Below are 14,282 nucleotides of genomic sequence, written 5' to 3'. Positions count from 1 at the left end.
AGCCTATGCAATGCAAAAAATGAAATCTGTGGCAAGTCTGCTGTGTTTTCTGCAACATCCGAATTACCTGTCAAATATGCAAATGTTGGTGCAGATTCATTGCGTAATTGCCCCAAATCCGCACCAACATTTGCAGAAGAAAAACGCTGCCACGTCTGGCCGTGCCCTAACGCCCATTTGCAGGAAGGGGATAAGGTTACAGTACCTTGCAACAGTATTCGTCCCCCTTGGTGTTTTTCCTGTTTTGTTGAATTACAACTTGGAATTAAAACGCTTTAAGTTGAATGAGATACAGTTGAATGAGAAAAAAAACGTTACTTGGAAAAAGAAAAAAAAAAGTTGTGAGTACATATGTATTCCCCTCTTTTGCTTTGAAACCCCTAAATGAGGTCTGGTCAAACCAATTAACTTGAGAAGTGACAATTAGTTTAATAGGGTCCTCCTGTATGCAACCAAAGTGTCACATGATCTGTCACATGATGTCAGTATAAATACCCTTGTTCTAAACAGCCCCTGAGTCTGCAACATCTCTAAGCAAACAACATGAAGACCAAGGAGCTCTAAAAATAGGTCAGAGACAAAGTGGTGGAAAAGTATATATCAGGGTTGGGTTATAAAAATTATCCAAAACTTTGAACATCCCACGGAGAATCATTAAATTCATTAAAACAAGATGGAAAGAGTATGGCACAACTACAAACCTTACAAGAGAAGGCTGCCCACCTGAGATAATGGGCACAAATGCCATTGTCTAGATGTGTCTAATACAGACATATCCCAAGAGACTTCCATCTGTCATTGCAGCACAATGTGGCTATATAAAGTGTTGACTTCCCGGAGGTGAATACTTATACACATTAAAGTTCTGTGTTTTTTTTTGTCTTAAAGAGGACCTGCTGAGCTAAGAAAGTGTGTGTAAAGCAGCCTCACACTGTAGGACAGCATAAGAGGCTGTGAGGTAGCTCCACTTCAGGAGAATCACTGGCGTTTATGCCCTGGGCAACCAAACAACCGGGGGACATATCTCAGTATTGGGGGGCCTAGAAATAAAACAAAAGCACAACTGGAGTCCAGGAGACAGCGAATGTAAGGTGAGACTGATGGTTCACTTTTTAGGACCTAATGACAGGTCCTCTTTAATTATTGTTTGTGTCACATTAAAAAATATTTTGCATCTTCAAAGTGGTAGGCGTGTTGTGTAAATCAAACCCCCCCAAAAAAGCATTTTAATTCAAGGTTGTAATGTAACAAAGCAGGAAGAACACCAATAATTTTGCAATACACTGTATCTTATTAGTTGACATAGATCTTCCCTGTTTTTATGCTTGTTAGTCCATGTAATTTGTAGTTTAGGGAACTGTTGTTTATGAAACTCTCATTTACTTTAAGCTGGCCATATGAATTAGATACAAGTCAGCCAAATCCATCAATTTTGTCGGGACCGGCTGCCAATTTAATTTGTATGTAAGCCTCCTGACTTCCCCTGAAAGCAGATGTTGGGGTAAAGAAGGATCAGACATGTTGGATTTCAACATGCCCGATCCATTGTTCCTGTGGAGTATAAGCTGTTTTCAGAGTGGTCTGATAGCGACTTATTCCCCTCTCCCCATTTAAACAAAAATATGCACGCTCAGCCAAGCCATCTTTGACTGTCAACTATTTCACGTGTGTGGCCAGCTTTAGAGTAATCACTGATATTTTCTGCTTGTATGGCTATTTTGAGTTCTAAAAACTTCAGAGGATTTGGAAATGCCAGCATGAAGCATATTTAGACCACTTGGTGCCAACATAAAGATATTTTTTGGAATATTTAAATCTTCTTTAATATTTTTTAAGAGAATGCATAATAATTGAGGGCAAATACAAGCACAGAAATAACAATAAATGGCATTTGCTTTGTGATCCAAATTCTGCAATCCAATCCATGATAGGAACTATCACAACATAAAGGATGTAATTCATTTACTAGATTCAAACATCCCTAATGTTTTCTATTTCATTTTTTTAAATGATTAGGCAGGCTGCAAAATTGCTGCCTTGGTTACATAATGTACCCATTTATCACGCCTAAGGGCTTAGTGAGATGAATTATGTAAATTACAATATGAAATTTCATATTTTATAAATCATTTATGATTGGCCATATTGGAGGTAAAATGATTTAAACGGAAAGCCTGGTAATTATTGTTATAGTGTCTTTTGCATTAATTCTAGCTTCACATTCAGAAGCATTTGGCAGAATATCTCTTCCACTTAACTGATATATCCCAATAAATCATTAAAAGACTGGGTTGTGGTATACAGGGCACTGAATCTAGGTAACAATAACCCACAACATTTTTTTTTATCAGATATTCACTTTTTATTATTTGATTTTATATATATAAATGGAAACTATTGCTAAATAATGACAAATGTATTGATTTTGTTATGAATTCTGTTATCTTTATTTAATTTATTAAAGGAGAATTAACATGATGCAGAGTAATGCGGCAGAGATCAGAACTACTATTGCACTGCAGCACAATTGAGACAAAATGTATGTAAATACAAGTGGTTCTGCCATCATTTCAATGGGATTGCAGTATATACTGTATTTAAAAAAACTGCAATTGACACGTATATTTGCATTTGGTTTTTCTACGGTTTAGCTACTGTGTGGTAATTTTATAGATCTGTGCATTACAATTCAGCACCATGTGAATACACCTTAGAACTAAAGTTAATTAGATTGAGGCCGGGCCGCACCTGCCATGAGGTGAGATGAGCTTCTGGCCTCAGGCAGTAGGGTACAGTATTTCTAAGGCGCCATGCACACAAACTTATTTTTTCCTGTCCGTAAATACTGGCATAAATACGGGTCCTTGGTCACACGTATTCGACACGTACTCCACCAGTACTGGAGGAAGAAGAAGAAAAAAAGAGTTCTGGGTAAGTAAACTTTTAATACTATTAACTCCAGCGGTAGTCACTGTCCCGGGTGCTGAAAGAGTTACTGCCGATCGTTTAACTCTTTCAGCACCCTGGACAGTGACTATCCCCCGACGACGCCTAGTAACGCTCCCGTAATTACGGGTGCACACACCTAGCCACCCGTAATTACAGGAGCCCAATAGACTTCTATGGGCCTGCCCGTGCCGTTATTACGGCCTGAAATAGGACATGTTCTATATTTTTCAACGGCACGGGCACCTTCCTGTAAGCATACGGGGAGGTACCCGTGGCAAATAGAAGTCTATGGGCGTTTTTACGTTCGTGTGCATAAGGCCTTAGAGGGTGGCAGCTGTAGTCCGGGCTGCTACCTTAACAAAACTCCCTGTGCTACCTTAACAGCTCCCCCTCCAGCCCTCCTTCCCTATGCTTCACACAAACCTCTCCTCCTGCTGCTGTTACCAGTCGGGACGTGAATGAGGGGAGGGGGAGAGTGTCTGCAGGCAGTGCCGGACTGTGAGCAGGAGAAGGATCAACCTGCTGAACCTCTCCCTCTACAACTATCCTACATAAAAAGTAAGTTCATGTGTGATTACAATGTATACTTTATATGTGTATAATGTGTTTATATGTGCGTGTATATGATATGTGCATGTAATGTGCATATTAGTGTGTGTCTGTGATGCGTACATGTATTGACATGTGGTGCATTTTTTTAGTATGCAGGGGTTCTCTCATCAGGGATATTTATGGTATATCAACACCTATACCAATCCAGACCAAACAAAGCAATACATAAACACAATACCTATAGACATATATGTAGATACTACCATGTGAATATTACAATAACATAATAGCACACCATTGGTACCATACAAAAGATTTTTATTATATTTCATCAAATAGTAAAAGACCATGGCCATCAAGACCTAAGATGACAAACAAGTTAAAATAACATGGTGGTGGTGAGGGGACCACAATATATAGAGCTGCATATCACAATCAGTAATAATCAGAGAGCACAGAATATCACATGCAATAACTATAGAAACTGCATCAAGAGACAAAGAATATATACACTCAGTAATTTACTGCATATCAGTGCTGTCTCAGGAATAGAGAGATATTACAAGATAGATAGTACTAGGGTTTAATACCAACCACTGTGCTGCATAATGTGTCCCTAACAACACCAGACCACCACCACAGAGCCCCACAATGGCCATCAAGACCTAAAATGACAAACAAGTTAAAACAACATGGTGGTGGTGAGGGGACCACACTATACAGAGCAGCATATCACAATCAGTAATTCTCTCATCAGGGACATTTATGGTATATCCACAGGATATGTCATAAATGTCAGCTAGATGCGGGTCCCACCTCTGGAACCCACACCTATCTCCAGAACGAAGCCCCCTAAACACCGTTCTACCTCTCTGTGCTCCGGCTGACGCGTGTGATTTGCAACCATGAAGAAGGAAACAGCATAGCTCGCTGATCTACAATGTTTCCGTAACTCCCATAGTAGAGAATGGCAGTTACGAAAGCAGCATAGCATGCAAGCTACGCTGTTTCCGTAACTACCATTCAGTTCTATGGGACTTACAGAAACAGCGTAACTCAGCGAGCTACGCTGTTTTCTTCTTCATGGTCGGGAATCACACCTGCCAGCCGGAACACAGAGCAGTATAATGGGGTTTAATATTTATGCACTGAGCTTTGTTCTGGTGCTGAATTTATGTACTGAGCTTGGTCCTGTTGCTGTATTTATGTACTGAGCTTTGTTCTGGTGCTGTATTTATGTATTGAGCTTCGTTCTGGTGGTGCGTGTATGTACTAAGCATTGTTCTGGTGCTGTATTTATGTACTGAGCTTTGTTCTGATGCGGTATTTATTTACTGAGCTTGGTCCTGTTGCTGTATTTATGTACTGAGCTTTGTTCTGGTGCTGTATTTATTTCCTGATCCTTGTTCTGGTGCTGAATTCATGTACTGAGCTTTGTTCTGGTGCTGTATTTATGCACTGAGCTTGGTTCTAAGGTTGCATTTATGTACTGAGCTTGGTTCTAGTACTGTATATATGTACTCAGATTTTTTCTGGTGCTGTATTTATGTAATGAGCTTTGTTCTAGTGTTGTATATATGTATTGAGCTTGGTTTTGGAGCCGTATATGTCAGAGCTTGGTTCTGATGCTGTAATTATATAGGATATATTTATAATAAGAAAATTGCAGGGCAAATAGAACAATATATATGCAAATTACTCATTAAAGGGACATTGGTCGGTGCCGCTATTCTGAAGAGTCACATAGTCCTGACTCCAAACTCACCTTTCCATGCTTGATTTACGTCCCCCTGGCTGTTATACATCCCTACCAGTCTCCTCCAACTTTCTGGAATGTGCCATTGCCTTCATGGGCAGGCGCCGAGCAGCGAGGTGTACTCTGCCCGGCTTCATCGCTGCACCGTGCATGTCAGGGGAGTACAAGGCAATGGAGGAGGCTGCTAGTGTAGAACAGTCAGGGGCATGTCAATCAAAATCTGGAGGGCGCCATTTAAATTTTTGCCTCAGGCAGCAAAAAAGCTAGAATCGGCCCTGCATAGAGGTCATTAGAGGGTCATGATTAATATGGGAAAATGATCCAGTAGCAGATTTTAATCAATATCATATGCATCTTGGTAAATTTCAGTAAACTGTGAGGTACATATACTGTAATTGCCGAGTTATGTATTTAAAGGGGTTTTCCGAGTTAACACTTTATGTGTCAGTGCTTTTAACCACTGAATGTGATTAAATTTGTAATGCACTTATTTTATCAAAATTGGCTGTTAAAAGTATTTGCCTGGTAGATGGCACGTCACTGCTGTTCTCTCTCTAGACAAGCAGACAAGCGAGAGAACAGCAGGGACCTAGCTGTATAACAGAACAGCCCATACACGGCACATCACTAGTGACGTGCCGTATACCAGGCAGATACTTTTAACAGTTTAACCACATGTTAGGTATACGGCTCGTAAACAGAGTGGGCAAAGAGAGTGACGACACCAGTCATGTGCCCCATGGCAGCATTGGGAAAGTGGGACAATTTTGATGCAATAAGTGCATTTCAAATGTAATCACATTTAGTGGTTAAAAGCCATGACATATAAGTGTTAACTCGGAAAACCCCTTTAAGTGGTAATGGTCTTGCAGGAATATATATGTATGTACTGACAGCTCTCACAAGGATGACATACTTGCAGTCATGTATGACAGCACACCACTGGTGCTGGGTGTTCACATGCGTGCGTGCGTGTCTGCGTTTGTGCATGCGTGCATGTGTGTGCGTATGTTCATGTGTGTGTGCGTTTGTGTGTGTGTCTTTATGTGTGTGCATATATGTGCCTGTGAGTATGTTTTGTATGTGTGTGTATGTATATATATATATATATATATATATATATATATATACAGTGGAGGAAATAAGTATTTGATCCCTTGCTGATTTTGTTAGTTTGCCCACTGTCAAAGACATGAACAGTCTAGAATTTTTAGGCTAGGTTAATTTTACCAGTGAGAGATAGAATATATTTAAAAAAAAAAGAAAATCACATTGTCAAAATGATATATATTTATTTGCATTGTGCACAGAGAAATAAGTATTTGATCCCCTACCAACCATTAAGAGTTCAGCCTCCTCCAGACCAGTTACACGCTCCAAATCAACTTGGTGCCTGCATTATAGACAGCTCTTACATGGTCACCTGTATAAAAGACTCCTGTCCACAGACTCAATGAGTCAGTCTGACTCTAACCTCTACAACATGGGCAAGACCAAAGAGCTTTCTAAGGATGTCAGGGACAAGATCATAGACCTGCACAAGGCTGGAATGGGCTACAAAACCATAAGTAAGACGCTGGGTGAGAAGGAGACAACTGTTGGTGCAATAGTAAGAAAACGGAAGACATACAAAATGACTGTCAATCAACATCGATCTGGGGCTCCATGCAAAATCTCACCTCGTGGGGTATCCTTGATCCTGAGGAAGGTGAGAGCTCAGCCGAAAACTACACGGGGGGAACTTGTTAATGATCTCAAGGCAGCTGGGACCACAGTCACCAAGAAAACCATTGGTAACACATTACGCAGTAATGGATTAAAATCCTGCAGTGCCCGCAAGGTCCCCCTGCTCAAGAAGGCACATGTACAGGCCCGTCTGAAGTTTGCAAATGAACATCTGGATGATTCTGAGAGTGATTGGGAGAAGGTGCTGTGGTCAGATGAGACTAAAATTGAGCTCTTTGGCATTAACTCAACTCGCCGTGTTTGGAGGAAGATAAATGCTGCCTATGACCCAAAGAACACTGTCCCCACTGTCAAGCATGGAGGTGGAAACATTATGTTTTGGGGGTGTTTCTCTGCTAAGGGCACAGGACTACTTCACCGCATCAATGGAAGAATGGATGGAGCCATGTACCGTCAAATCCTGAGTGACAACCTCCTTCCCTCCACCAGGACATTAAAAATGGCTCGTGGCTGGGTCTTCCAGCACGACAATTACCCGAAACATACAGCCAAGGCAACAAAGGAGTGGCTCAAAAAGAAGCACATTAAGGTCATGGAGTGGCCTAGCCAGTCTCCAGACCTTAATCCCATCGAAAACTTATGGAGGGAGCTGAAGATCCGAGTTGCCAAGCGACAGCCTCGAAATCTTAATGATTTACAGATGATCTGCAAAGAGGAGTGGGCCAAAATTCCATCTAACATGTGTGCAAACCTCATCATCAACTACAAAAAATGTCTGACTGCTGTGCTTGCCAACAAGGGTTTTGCCACCAAGTATTAAGTCTTGTTTGCCAAAGGGATCAAATACGTATTTCTCTGTGCACAATGCAAATAAATATATATAATTTTGACAATGTGATTTCTTTTATTTTTTTTTATATAATCTATCTCTCACTGGTAAAATTAACCTAGCCTAAAAATTCTAGACTGTTCATGTCTTTGACAGTGGGCAAACTTACAAAATCAGCAAGGGATCAAATACTTATTTCCTTCACTGTATATATATATATATTTATATGTGCCTGTATGTATGTATAATGTCTATGTATGTTATATGTGCCTGTGCGTGTATATGTACATGTGTAGGTATATGTTTATACACCTACACTTGTACATGCATATTTTTGTGTAAATATGCTGGAGTCCTCAGGATAGGCCATCAATAGCTAATTGGTCGGGCTCGACTCCCGGGACCCCCGCTGATCAGCTGTTTTGAAGGGGGTGCAGAGCCCATACGAGTGCTGCTTCCCCTTTATTTCTTCTTGGTAAACGTGAATTTTCGACACGCATTTAGCGGCGATTCACAGGTATTGCAGCCTTTTCTCCCATTGAAGTGAATAGGAAAGGGTTCTCTACAACTCCACAACTTTGGGGGTAGGTGACTTGACCTTAAATATAGCAGTACACACCAGACAAAAAATAAAAATACATATTAGGCTGATTAAATCCAACTGGGTTGAGATTCGCCACATTTGGATCCACTTATCTCAATAAAGGTGGACTTATGTTTTAAAGATGCTGTGGCTTCTCATCCTCCCTTAGGCCCCATGCACACGACCGTGCCCATAATCACGGGCCTCGGACGGCTGAAGACAGTCATCCATGTTTGCGGACCGTGCTCCCATTATAAAGTATGGGAGAACTGTCCGGAAAATTAAAAAAATAGGACATGTCACCGACCCCTTCCTGTACTATATAATATATGGGAAGGTGTCCGTTGGCCATAGAAATGAATGGGTCCATAATTACGGGCCGTAATTACTGATGAAATTTACGGTCGTGTGCATGGGGCCTTACATATAACCAAAGACAGCAAGGAAAAAGTGACATTCAAACCACTTATTAAAGGAGGTGTCCACATTATTTAACCTAAGACATTGTCAGAAAAATATTCATGGCTGCCATACTGGGAGAAGAATTGCAGATTTTTTTCTAGAACACTTGATTTTAACTGAATTTATACAATGTAAGAATGACATGTTATGTGCGCTCCAAAACCCGGCATAGCACTGTTTAATTATCACGTTTGTTTTGACTGTTTTAATTAAAAGCGATTGCCTAACTCTATAATAGTTACGTTTTCAGAGTTGCAAAGCACTTTTCTGTTAATAGATCCCTTGATAGCTTTTCATCATTAGCTGCTTTTAACATGACTGTTCACAATGCTCATTTTATAAATATTTAAATAACTGTATTTCTTTAACATAAAACCCTGAGTCCTGAAGATACTGTAGGCACTCGGCTAGCAAAGTCATTTGTTTTGTGAGGTAATATGGAAATGTATGCTTTCATGTTGTATTACTCCAATAATAATTTATTGAGAAAATACTTTGCCTAAATATTTCAAACAATGACTGCCAATACAAATTGTAGCAATATTTCACAGCAACAGTAATCAATAAATTTGCCAGGAACTCTGTGACTTACTGACTCTATGAGCACATTTTCTTTAGAAGTAATTAATCATAGCAATAACATAAACAATAAGAAAAAAAAATAAGCAAATAATTGAATTGGGCAATAAAATGCTAAATAGAAACATTACTCAAATGACTTGCAGTCTACATACAATTAGATTATGCTTCAAAACAAAGTAGGCTAAACAGGCTATAAATTGTAGCACAAATGTGTTCTTCTTCATGGAGATTCCGAACAAAATGCAATAATAATAATGGAAACAAAAAACAATTTATATATATATATTTATATATATACCGTACACTGCAATACAAAATTACAGTTAGGCCAATTTCAGGTGACCTTTTTAAAGCTGCATGTTAACACCTGTATTACAGTTGCAACTCCTGGATCCCATGCAGTTCTAGTGAACTGACCTTAGATCACTATGAGAAGTCTATGTATTGCAACAGATACATGGATCTTAACATGCGGCTGTTTTAAAGCCACTTGAAAGTGGCCTTTTACAGTAGAATGTCATTGGATAAAATGTATGGGATTTCCCTAAAGAACCATGTTTTTAAAAAAGGATCTGTCAGCTCCCCTGACATTACCCATGAAATAACAACGATAGAGCACCTTGTCTTAGAATTCTGCATTGTGTCACACCTGTGTGTTTCCATTCTCCTTGTCAAAGGGGACATGTCCATACACAGTCTGAAAATATCCAATCAGTATGACAGTGTCAGATTGTGTCGGAACACACCCTATTGACAAGGGAAATGGTAAAACATATGTTCAATGTTCAACAAACTTCTGGCATGACATAGTGACATGTCAGAAGTTTTGATTGGTGGTGGTGCGAGCACTGAGTACCCCACCAATCGCTAAAACGAAGCAGCTGAAGCACTCGTGTGAGCGATGAGCCGCTTAGATTCTGTTTGGCTTTTTACACCCACTGGTTGTAATGTGAAATGCAGACCGTCAAGGGCTTTTACAGAATGTCATGATATTGTATTGAAATGGTTTCATGAGAAATTGGAGTGTTTAACCAGATTCAAACAAAGTTAAGGGTGGACACATCTGTACTGTTGGTGAATTTGCTGCAAATAATGCTCGAATTGACTATGGAAGCTGGGAAAGCAGAATCGAAGTGTTGAGAAATGTTTCCAACTTTAAAGAGGCTCTGTCACCAGATTTTGCAGCCCCTATCTGCTATTGCAGCAGATAGGCGCTGCAATGTAGATTACAGTAACGTTTTTATTTTTAAAAAACGAGCATTTTTGGCCAAGTTATGACCATTTTTGTAGTTATGCAAATGAGGCTTGCAAAAGTCCAAGTGGGTGTGTTTAAAAGTAAAAGTCCAAGTGGGCGTGTATTATGTGCGTACATCGGGGCGTTTTTAATACTTTTACTAGCTGGGCGCTCTGACGAGAAGTATCATCCACTTCTCTTCAGAACGCCCAGCTTCTGCCAGATCACGCTGTGACGTCACTCACAGGTCCTGCATCGTGTCAGACGAGCGAGGACACATCGGCACCAGAGGCTACAGATGATTCTGCAGCAGCATCGGCGTTAGCAGGTAAGTCGATGTAGCTACTTACCTGCAAACGCTGATGCTGCTGCAGAATCAACTGTAGCCTCTGGTGCCGATGTGTCCGACACGATGCAGGACCTGTGAGTGACGTCACAGATCTGCATTGCCAGAAGCTGGGCGTTCTGAAGAGAAGTGGATGATACTTCTCATCAGAACGCCCACCTAGTAAAAGTATTAAAAACGCCCCGATGTACGCACATAATACACGCCCAGTTGGACTTTTACTTTTAAACACACCCACTTGGACTTTTGCAAGCCTCATTTGCATAACTACAAAAATTGTCATAACTTGGCCAAAAATGCTTGTTTTTTAAAAATAAAAACGTTACTGTAATCTACATTGCAGCGCCTATCTGCTGCAATAGCAGATAGGGGTTGCAAAATCTGGTGACAGAGCCTCTTTAAGGCTTTATTAAAATCCTGTACTTTGTAGGATTTTTGGCAAATATTTTCATTGACCAGGTGTACTTCATATTGCACCACTTGAACAATAAATGTATTAAAAAAAAAAGCCTAATTGCTGTTACTTACAGATGAAAGCACAAGATACTGATTTTTTTACCAACATAAATTCAGGCAGCCTGTGACTCTACTGGGACTTGTATGTTCAAAACAGGCACATAGCTACAGGTTCCCTGCTCTTCTATACAAGATAATTTTCCATGTAATTTGCTGTAACATTCATAACGTTAGACCAATATGTACAGTATATAATACATAATGTATATTGATTTAACAGATATTTTTATTTTTCTAACTGAAAATTTTTGATATTGATAGAAATGTACCTTTGCCAAAGCCTAATTTTCTAGTTCGCTTTCTCCACTTTTTCCCACACTGAAATGTATATCCTGTATGCACACTTGCCCATAGAAGTGCCTCTTTCAATGAGCCGCATATGTTATTTTTTACAGCAACAGTCCCTAAAGGGGTTTTATGGAGACCAAAAAGAATTAGCAGTGTACTCACGCCAGTATGTGAGTACCCTTGCTAATATACATTCCAGTCCTCCGTTGCGCTGATTATAAGATTTTAATAGATTTTTACAGTGTTTGCGGGAGATCAGAAGTCTAGTGGCACAGTCTTCCTTCATGACAAACATGACTCGTCTTCATGTGACCGGCCCCGCTGTACTATATGTACAAGCAGTAGCAGTAGTACAGCGATTACATAGAGTACAGCGGGGCCAGTCACATGACAACGAGTCGTAGCATCATGAAGGAAGACTGTGCAATTAGACTTCCGGTCCCCCGCCAGCACTGTGAAAATCTATTAAAAACGTATTATCAGTGCGATGGAGTACCGGAATGTATATTAGCAAGTGTACTCACATACTGCAGTGAGAGTACACTGCTAATACTTTTCTGTCCCCACATAACCCCTTTAAGATAAGAGTTTGCAAGAGTACTAATGCTGAGCTCAGAGAACGCTTTTTAGGTTTTTTGACAACATTCCCTTGGGTTACAATCCATGTTATATTATGATATATTCTCCTGGATAGATATAATATTTAAACCTTACAGAATAGAATATATTTATTTTATCATTGAAAATGGTTGGTCCAAGCATTAAAAAATAATATTTTGATGACAAATATTCTTCAAAGAATAACCTTGACTATTTCGTTGTATTTGCATTTCCCACAATATTTACTGATATTTTGTATTCTCATGAGGCTCTGTTCAAGGACATCTCTTTTTTTTCCTTACATGTTCTTGCTTCACTTATATATTAAAATGCCTCAAATATTATTTGTACACAAACAGTGAATATATCAATTACGTTTCAGGCTTTTTGTTATTAACCACAGATATAACAATAGATTTAATATTGCACTACTCCATATACAGTACTTGATCACTGGAAAAACTCAATAAGGCCTGATTCACACGAGTGCTGCTCATCTCGGACGTGAAAAACCGCAGTTTTTCACGTCCGAGGTGCATCCGTGCTCAGCGCTGCGGGATGCGATGTCACGCATCCACCATAGTTGAGAGTATATGGAGGGATGCGTGATCCGTGAAAAGATAGGAGATGTCCTATTTTCCCACGGACCCTTCACACGGTCCATTGAAACAACGGCTGTGTGAACGGCCACATTGAATAACATAGGTCCGTGGGACGGCCGCTGTTTCAACGGCCGTCCCACGGACGTTTAACACGTTCGTGTGAATAAGGCCTAACTGACACGGCATCTCTAAATGTTTAAAAATGCATACACAGAATTTGTTAATGTAGTCCGGTTTCCAAAAAATATGTATCCTGAAGTAAAGAGCACTTCCTCACTGTTTCACTAGTTGTAGCCAATCCCTGTGCTTTCCGAAGCACATATCGCAGGTGGAGCTATACTAGCCCACTGAATATTTGACGGAGAGTCTCTAATGACTATCGCTATCGCTTTCCACTGCTCAGTGCTGTGGACAGTCAACGAGCACAAATTGGTAAGCGTATCCACATGTGGATTAGTCTCTCGTAATTAAATGTATCTAATCCGTGGAATTTACGGGCATAATCCATGGCAATAATGAACATGTTGCAGATATTACAATTATTCTGCACAGGTATTTTCCGGAGTGTGTGAATGGGGTATAAAGTACACCATTCACATACATTACAGGCAGAAGGTTAGCAGATTCTGTAAGGATTTAGGCAAGGAATGCTTAAATTCTGAAAGAATCTTGAATGTGTGAAAATTGCCTTATTGTCTATACATTACTAATGGTTGTTCTCATATGTTTGGAACATTTTAAATATAGTCTATGTGCAATCATAAACATATGAAAAGAAACTTAAAAAATAAAGTTATATAAAAGAAAAAACTCACCAGGACACAAGGCGTACATATGCAGATTGTGCAGGTGCCAACATTCTGTCAGTATGAGGTTTCTTAGTTCTTAGTGTTGAAAAGGGATGATGCTGAATGCTGTATGATATTTTGCTACTTCACCTAAAATAAAATAGATCTCAATGAGAATCAAATCACATATTTTTAATTATCTTTTTAAAATTCAATTCACACACGAAAACCAAGCGATGTTACAACATTTTATCAGCCTTTAATGTCCAATAGGCCATTTAGGTATTATATTCTTTTTTTTCAAAACTCTACAAAATTAATTGGGCTATTGAAATAAAGGATAATAATAAAGTTAGAACCTAACTAGGGGTAAGTAGTAAGGGTCTACAATGTTATTCTGTTATGCTACAATTAATTTCTGCACAAAACTTTAAAAAGGGCATATATTAGTAATATCAGCAGTTGTCTTATATTAGTAATATCAGCAGAAGTTTTTTCTTTTTAACTTA

General features: G+C 39.5%; 1 protein-coding gene across 49 annotated transcripts in view; it reads right to left on the bottom strand.

Annotated features, from left to right (window-relative positions):
* The window catches only part of PTPRD (protein tyrosine phosphatase receptor type D), a 1,823,241-nt gene that overhangs the window by 1,138,780 nt on the left and 670,179 nt on the right, over window positions 1–14,282 (bottom strand). For all 49 annotated transcript variants that reach the window (XM_075826835.1, XM_075826978.1, XM_075827034.1 and 46 more), the window contains one exon: window positions 13,801–13,923. The gene's annotated coding sequence lies outside the window, so the exon portion shown is untranslated. The remainder of the gene's footprint in view (window positions 1–13,800; window positions 13,924–14,282) is intronic.

This window comes from Rhinoderma darwinii, chromosome 1 (genome assembly GCF_050947455.1).
Source record: "Rhinoderma darwinii isolate aRhiDar2 chromosome 1, aRhiDar2.hap1, whole genome shotgun sequence".
Classification (NCBI taxonomy): domain Eukaryota; kingdom Metazoa; phylum Chordata; class Amphibia; order Anura; family Rhinodermatidae; genus Rhinoderma; species Rhinoderma darwinii.
Note: the sequence above shows the minus strand (reverse complement) of the source record. Positions and strands in the feature narration are given on the sequence as shown.